Source organism: Topomyia yanbarensis, chromosome 2 (assembly GCF_030247195.1).
Source record: "Topomyia yanbarensis strain Yona2022 chromosome 2, ASM3024719v1, whole genome shotgun sequence".
Lineage (NCBI taxonomy): Eukaryota > Metazoa > Arthropoda > Insecta > Diptera > Culicidae > Topomyia > Topomyia yanbarensis.
Window position 1 is genome coordinate 348,880,132 of NC_080671.1, and position 8,465 is coordinate 348,888,596.

The window sequence follows — 8,465 nt, forward strand, 5'->3', positions numbered from 1 at the left end:
GGTCAACCGACTGCTGGTGCTGGTGGCTGAATTGAACTGATTTGATTTCTTTATTTCGCACATAACAATTGGGTTCTTATAGATATCATAAACATCTTTAGCAAGGCCCAAAATTATTGTTCTATCTTAACGCAATGCATTTTAAAAAAATACTTTAAAGTGCTATAAAAACACAAATATACAAAAAATATTCATTTCAATTACCGGTTAATTAAGGTCAGTCTACCTTCTCATCTCACTCATAGTCGAAGCTAAAAATCGTTCCGCTATAGATACACGTCAAAAATTAGCCACACTGTAGCCGAGTTGTACTGCTATTGGTTTCTAGACAAGTTGTATAAGACCAGCTATTCGAGAAATTAAACAACTTGCTTAAAGTGCAGAAGGTGCTCAATCTGGCAGGAGCTAATACACTGTAATTACATCATATCAAACATTAACCAAGAACAGTCATTCGTTCCGCGAAGCACCCGCCAACGATAACTACAGCATCTCCGGATATATATATATATATATATATATATATATATATATATATATATATATATATATATATATATATATATATATATATATATATATATATATATATATATATATATATATATATATATATATATATACAACGGCTCTAGACAGGTGCGCTTACATGATTTATCTCCGCTCACTCCTGACATGGTGATAAAAAAATATGTCAAGATACGAGGAAGTGGATCACTTAACTTTGAGGAACATTTTCCCGGGTATTACCAACTCATTTCCTGTGGTAAGAATGCTTGTCAACAAACAATTTCCTATTTACATAACTATTCTATGCAGATCAACCGATGTTCCTGATAAGATCCCCGCTAGTGTTCTTAAGAGTAACTGTACCACTTTTGCAAACATCCTAACCAAAGCTTTTAATTTAATAATTCAAACCGGCAGGTACCCAGACTGTTTAAAAATAGCCCGAGTAATTCCAATTTTCAAAGCTGGTGATCCAAACCAACCTTGCAACTATAGACCAATTTCAACATTGTGCGTTTTCAATAAAATTCTTGAGAAATTGCTCATCACTCAACTACTCGAGTTTTTGAACAAACACAACATAATTTACAACTACCAGTATGGGTTCAGACAGGGCTGCAGCACTTTAATTGCAATAACCGAACTAATTGACTCCATCATTAGTCAAATTGATAGCAAAAGAATTGTTGGTGCCCTTTTTCTGGACCTAAAAAAAGCATTCGATACTCTGGATCACTCAATCCTGCTTAAAAAGTTAGAATGCTATGGTATCAGGGGATTAGCAAATCATATTATTCGTAGCTATCTGTCGTATTGGAACCAATTCGTATCTATTGGAGACTCGTGTAGCTCTTATAGACCAATAGAAATAGGAGTGCCCCAAGGCAGTAATATTGGGCCACTGTTATTTTTATTGTATATCAATGACCTAGGTAGACTCGGGTTAAAAGGGACTCCTCGTCTTTTCGCGGATGACACAGCGTTGTTCTACCCTAACAACAACTGCCTGGATATTGTACGCGACATTGAATCGGATTTAAAAACACTAACGACGTATTTCAACGAAAACCTTCTTTCCTTGAACCTATCAAAAACTAAATATATGCTGTTTCGTTCATCTAGAAGAGCTATAGGCGTGCATCCAGACCCAAGAATGGGACAGTCTGTAATTCAGGAAACTAACTGCTTCAAATATTTAGGACTTCACTTAGACCCCACACTCTCCTGGATTGAGCATATAACATCTATAGAGAGAAAAGTTGCATCGTTATGTGGGGCTATGCGTAAAGTATGCTCTTTTGTTCCCCAGCATGTACTTCTAAAATTTTATTATGCGCACATCCACTCATTGCTGAACTACCTTGTATCTGTGTGGGGCCGTGCCAGTATCTCGAATCTGAAAAAGCTACAAACGCTTCAAAACAGATGTCTTAAAATTATTTATAAAAAACCTGTTTTAATCCACCTAGAGGTGCAATTGTGCCTTTCTCATTTCTCCAAACTATGATTTAATAGCTGGTTCGTACAATATAACTTTATGGAAATGTCTTTCATTCTTATTACACTTGGTAAGTATATATAAGAGCACCTTTTTGCATTCATCGCGGTATCGGTTTGAATCGGAGTTTTCTATCGGACCTCCACAACCCGTAACTCCGGTGCTGGAAGTCGGATGGAGAGGAATTTAATATCAGTTTCTGAGGACGCAACACCTTTCATTTGAGACTAAGTTGAGCAAATCTAGCCATTTTCGAGAAACCAATATAACCGTTATTCTGACTTTGGATGCTTCCGGATCCGTCGATGGTGGCCAGTGTGGCCAAAGAAACTTTGAATGACTGTTGGGGACCTAGATCTACAAATTCAACAGTTGTGTTTACATTTTGGAAAAAAATCACCTTTTTACATTCATCGCAGAATTCGTTAGAATCGGGATTTGCTGCGTGATCGTACGTATCACCCTGTAATTCAGGAACCAGAACTCGGATCCACACAAAATTCAACAGCAGCTGATGGACCTTTCATTTAAAATTAAGTTTGTCAAAATCGGTTCAGAAAATTCCGAGAAACCGATTTGGAAAAATCAACAAATTTTGTTTTGTAACCATACTCTTCAACTCGTAATTCGGAACAAGATGTCGGTTGAAAATGAAATTCAATAGCAACCTATGGGAATATTATACCTTTCATTTGAATCTTAGTTTGTAAAAATCGGTTCAGCCATCTCCGAGTAACCGATGTGGACATTTTGTTAACAAATCCGCACATACACACACATACATACACACATACACACATACATACATACACACATACATACAGACAGATATTTTGCGATCTCGGCGAACTGAGTCGAATGTTATATGAGACTCGGCCCTCCGGGCCTCGGTTAGAAAGTCGGTTTTTGGAGCAATTGCATAACATTTCTATATAAGAAAGGCAAAAGAATAATATTTAATTAGCTTAATAAGCATGAGTTCAATGTTATCTTCATGTGATTATAATTTGCAAAGGTTGGTGGAATGCGTTTGAACGTGTAGGGAATGGGGGTTTAGTAGAGTGGGTGTGGAGGATGCGTCAGAAATCCTTCATCTTATTTCGGTATACGGGGTGGATGAAGGAAATCTGGGCGTGAGGGTGATCCAAGAAGAGGGGAGTGATGAAGGAGGGAGGTGTAAGGGCAAGGTGGGAAGGGGCGGCTACGCAATACTCAACTGCATATTTTGCCTTCCATTTGAGACTTGGTTTGAGAAAATCGGTTCAGTCATCACCGATGAACCGATGTGACTTTAATTGTGGAATATGCCCGGAATTCCGGACTTCCGGAATCGTCGATAGTGGACAATATATTCAAAGAATGTTTGATTGGCAATCAGTGATCTAGATCTACGATTAGAAGTAATTTGGTGACCATTTCAATAGTTTTTAGCCTCTGAGGTATTACGATTGTACCGATTTATATGGGAAATTCCAGTGTATCCTTACTAACACCCCTGTAACTCCGGAAGCAAGAGTCAGAACCGAATGAAATTCAGCAGCAATCAATGGCATTACTGTATCTTTCATTTGAAATTAAGTTCGTAAAAATCGGTAGAGAATTCGTTGTGGAATGGGTGTGATATTAGCTTAGGAACTTGGCGGGTTCCCCGAGGGCGTCATGAACCGTCATAGGTGGCCAATGCGGTCAAAGCTGCTTTGATTGATCATTAGTGATCCAGACCCGCAAACTAGAGTAATGTTACATCAATTTTAATATGTTTTACATCATTTGAACATTATGGTGGTACCAGTTTATATGGGAATTTGCTGTGTGACCGCACTCTTCAACCCGTAACTCCGGAACCGGAAGTCGGATCAACTAAAAATTCAATAGCAGCTTATGTGAGCGTTATACCTTTCAGATGAAACTAAGTTTGCGAAAATCGGTTCAGCCATCTCTGAGAAAATTGTGTGAGTTTAAATGACACACACACACATACACACACACATACACACACACATACATACACACACACAGACATTTGCCGATCTCGACGAACTGAATCGAATGTTGTATGATACTCGGCCCTCCGGGCCTCGGTTAAAAAGTCGATTTTTACAGTGATTGCATAGCCTTTCTTTATATGAGAAAGGCAAAACCATTTATGTTCCCTACTATTTTGTTATACAATAATAATGCCCATAACATTTTACCTTTGCTTGGGTTGACTAACTACCAAACAATAATATACATCCACAATGCTTTGCATAATACTATTGCTCATAATAATCTAGAATTTACAACAGGCATTCGAGCTCACAGCACTAGACAAGCCAATCATTTATTATACTCCAGAGTATCCACGAACCTTGGTCAAAGACGCATTTCTTTCATCGGACCTAAGTTATTCAACCAGCTTCCTACTGATTTAAAGCAAATAACATATCGCACTCGTTTCCAAGCAAAATTGAAACTAATTTTAAAAAATAAAATAGGAGAATTTTTAATATAAACTTCGTTCACCACCAATCGAGCTTATTCCTTTAGCTAGAATTGGTTAACAATTGATAAATGCATTTTTTCTAGCAATTAGTAATAAATAAATTTAAATTATTATGAGCTTCCTGCAAAGCTACGATGGGACCCTTAAAAGGATTTTTTTCCGCTGGGTACTCGCCGTAGCTTCTTGTCAAATTTTGTGTTTTGTCGGTCTCGTATTGTTTTTTTTTGTTCTCAGCGTTTCCGCGATTCGTAACTTTGTTTTGTTGTGCTTACCTTTTTTGTACGCTGAGAACTGATGTGTCCACTACCAGGGGGCTCCGTTTGTGAGCTTTTTGTTGTGGGGGTAAGAAGCGGGCTATTAATAAAAAAATGTAACCTCCCATCAAATTCTGCAAAAAGACACTGCACCACGGAAAACATTGCACAGAAGTAGCTTAGAAAAGTCCGCCCACTATAACCGTAAACAATAGATACTTTCCTTGTGGCAACCCACAAAAAGCTTCAAAACCAAGATTTACGGGTCTTACAGGAACAAAAATTCATTCAATAAAAATCGTTCTCAGTATCTCCAAATCAACAACCGGTACCACCAACAAAGAATCGAACGCAGAAGAGGACGGATACGTCCGTGCGCTTGCATTCCTGTTCGGCGCGTATTCTGTTGATTCAAACAATAAAACTCGGCTTTTTTGATCTAGTACATAAAGTAGACAACTCCCTTACGAAAGTTTTTTTTTTTAAAGTCAAATATCAAATAAAGTTCTGGTATCCACAACAGGAGTTCGAATTCTCAAGTTATTAAATTAAAATGTCTTTCGATTTTTTTCCGCTTTCATTATATGACTATTTAATAAAATGAATAATTACAAAGAAATCACCATTTTTATTGCTCTTTTGTGAATACGTTTTCGCCCATCTTCCGGGTAAAACCGCGGGCCCCTAAATACGATCCGGGCCCCGGGGCAATCGCCCCGGCTGACCCCCCCTCTCATCGGGCCTGATCATATGTAAAAACCATGTGCAAGTTTATAGGGCTAAACTGTCTTCAAATCAAGCTAGACAACAAACGAAATATCTGAAGAGTTTAAGATTCAAGGCAATATTGTTTCAGTTAATAGAGAGAAAGAGAGAGATTAAATACTTATCATCTGCGCTATGGCACAATGAAGCAAAATACGTTGTGTTTCATAGCGGTACTTTCCGAGCCCGATCGACCGGAATGACATTCGTTGCGCTTATTTACTGTTGCTGCTTGGCTGTTCCCAGGTTTCCAAATAACAGCTGATCAGCTATGTAAACAAAGAGCGCAGCAAATGTCATTCCGGTCCACCGGGGACTGGGAAAGTACCGCTATGTAACAGCGCATTTTGCTTCATGGATCTCTGTTTGAGGGGCGGTCTACCAAACGAATAACTTAGAAGTTTGCTGCTCAAAATACTAGCCAAATGTATCTTGAACTGATCATGTGTACAGCACGAGCATCTGTTTCAGCTATTTCATTAAAATGACATGTTTGTAGGAATTTGCACTAGTAGTTATTATTTGACAAAAACCAATATTCTTACAATGCAAAAAAACTAAACAACAGATTATTATCGCGACTCAAAACAGCCTTGAGTAGCTCCTCGCTAGATAAAACTTCCTTATCGTATGCATATCGTAACATCTACCAATTACTTCTCACAACTTGGAGAGGTAATTTACTGTTCCCGCAGAAGTGAACACACGTCCTCGCAACTGCACATCGCTAGCTAATGCGACATTTTCATTCATGGAGCTCCTCCCAGAATGCATCCTTGGCTCAGTTCTGATGGATTTTCTCATCCTGCCACTTCCCCTGCAGTCTGACGTCAATTATGAAAGTCTTTTAGGGCTTTCATTTCACTCGATAGTTTTATCAGTGCATATTGAACGTGTAAGGACCGCTATTGAATTCCAAAGAGCGATTAGTTGTGACAAAGCAACTGTAGAAGCAGTGGTAGATTAACCAGTAGATGATCTTGGAACACTAATTGGTAATACACTTTGAAATCAGAAGTAGTTGGGTATAAAATTAAATCCGTCTTTCGTGGGAGCGGGGTCAGCTCATCGTCTCACCTAGCACAGAGAAGCATTTTTATTGGAATTACTTGCTTATCATAAGTAGGTGTGCTTACCTCAGAAGCTTTCTCCGTCGGTTGAATGTCACTAAGAACTTGCCGTGAACGTATTCGCACTTGCATGACCGATACCGACACATATTTTGGTTCCTAGCTGATAATCCATATTAAACAATTTGATCTGATCAGACCGAATCGATGTACTTACCGGTCATATTGATGTCAAGTGTATTTATTGATTCAAACCGAGCCAAGCAGTATAACAAAAAATGTGCGGAATCGCTTCTTAATTAGATTTTTAAGGACTTATATTCCACAAGAAATTTATGTGGTGTAAACATGACATGGTTGCTGCATTAGGTTTTACACCAACCGATATAACCCTACAAAATGAGCTGGATGAACTTCGTTTGACAATTCTTGGTGGTTTGTTTACATGGAAGTTACGTGAGTTCGAATGTAACAGATGAGCACCCGTTGCACTCGAACTCACGCAACGGACAAAGTAAACAAACCACCGAGAATTGTCAAACATGAACTTCATTCATCATGAGTTCATTCGTGTCGTCATCTTGTAGAACTCAATAGCAACTGACAATGAAAACAAGAAAGCGTTGCTGGAAAACTATTTTTTTGACCACATCGAGGGGTCACTAAATGTACTGGTAACTGGCGGTAAATGACTCGAACACTTTTTCTTCCGAAAATTTCACCGAGTTTCACGTCGTGTCGTTGGTTTAGTGATTGCTTGTGCTTAAACTATACGTAAGAAATGTATTTGATTTATTATTACTCCAAATGTACTAAGAAAATAAATATTGTACACTAAGTAGTATAGTCCTACGTATACAGTTCGTTTTTTGTTATAAAATAGTAGATTTTTTCGTGGAAAATAGCATCGTCTATTTCAAATGAGTAAGAGTTACATTTTTTAAAGGAAGCAATCTTAGCATTTGATTGAATCCGTTTCTTGAAAAATGCGGAAGCTAGAGTTTTAGGATATTTTGTCCTTAAAATTCCCTATTTAAATAACATTTTTGCTGTATGCTGAAATTAATAATTTTTTTGTAGTTTTTCAAAAGTTCAATAACTCTATACTTGTTGAGATTGGATAGATTCCTGATTAGATGTTATGTGTAGAACGATTTTTTTTATCAAATATGGCGTCGTTCTTAACGATGAAATTCAATGTGTTTTTAAATCACTGGATTGGAATATATGACCGAGCGACCGAAAATAAATGTCGCAAGGACCAAACATGTTTCGTAAAACCCGCTTCAAACATATTAAAATATTAAAACCGGATATAAACTTCAAGCATAAAAATCGGACTGGTAGTTTCTTTTGTAAGAAGCGGATTAAAAAACCTTCAGCATAAAAACCGGAAAAAATATATCCGATTCTTACAAAGTAGTTTTTGTTAGCCGGCAAATTGAAAATTTTCGGGAAGGGGGCGGGGGTTCGGACCCACAGGACCCCCTACATCCGTTGCTGGATGATATAAAGTTACATTTCGAAGAAGTTTAGGGCTATGATGATATTTAGAGGAATATATATGACAATATTTTACCTTGTTTCGAAAGTATTTGTCTTGTATGTAAAATGTACGTCATTTTATTAATCAAGAATGCAAAAGTTGTTTTTTCTTCGTTACATTCTAAGGAGTCTGTCAAAGTGCAATTTAATGTAAATATGAATAACATTTTATTATATACAGTTATACAAAAAAATATAATAATTTTTCAATGTCATTTTTAAAAATACATCTATTTTACCGCATTTACCGCATTACAGCGTGGTGTGGTGCGGTTGCGGGAAGCGGTGCGATTTTTTTTTTTTGGCTGCAGTGCTTACAATCAATTTACCGCCCGCAT

The 8,465-nt window shown here is 37.6% G+C and overlaps 1 long non-coding RNA gene across 1 annotated transcript; it reads right to left on the minus strand.

Moving 5' to 3' along the window:
- Positions 1 to 6,524: 6,524 nt before the first annotated feature.
- On the minus strand, positions 6,525 to 6,942 carry LOC131681433 (uncharacterized). Its single transcript, XR_009303925.1, has 3 exons — positions 6,800 to 6,942; positions 6,649 to 6,745; positions 6,525 to 6,589 (listed from the first exon to the last, which is right to left on the minus strand). It is a non-coding gene; the product is annotated as an uncharacterized LOC131681433 (long non-coding RNA).
- Between the last annotated feature and the right edge of the window lie 1,523 nt (positions 6,943 to 8,465).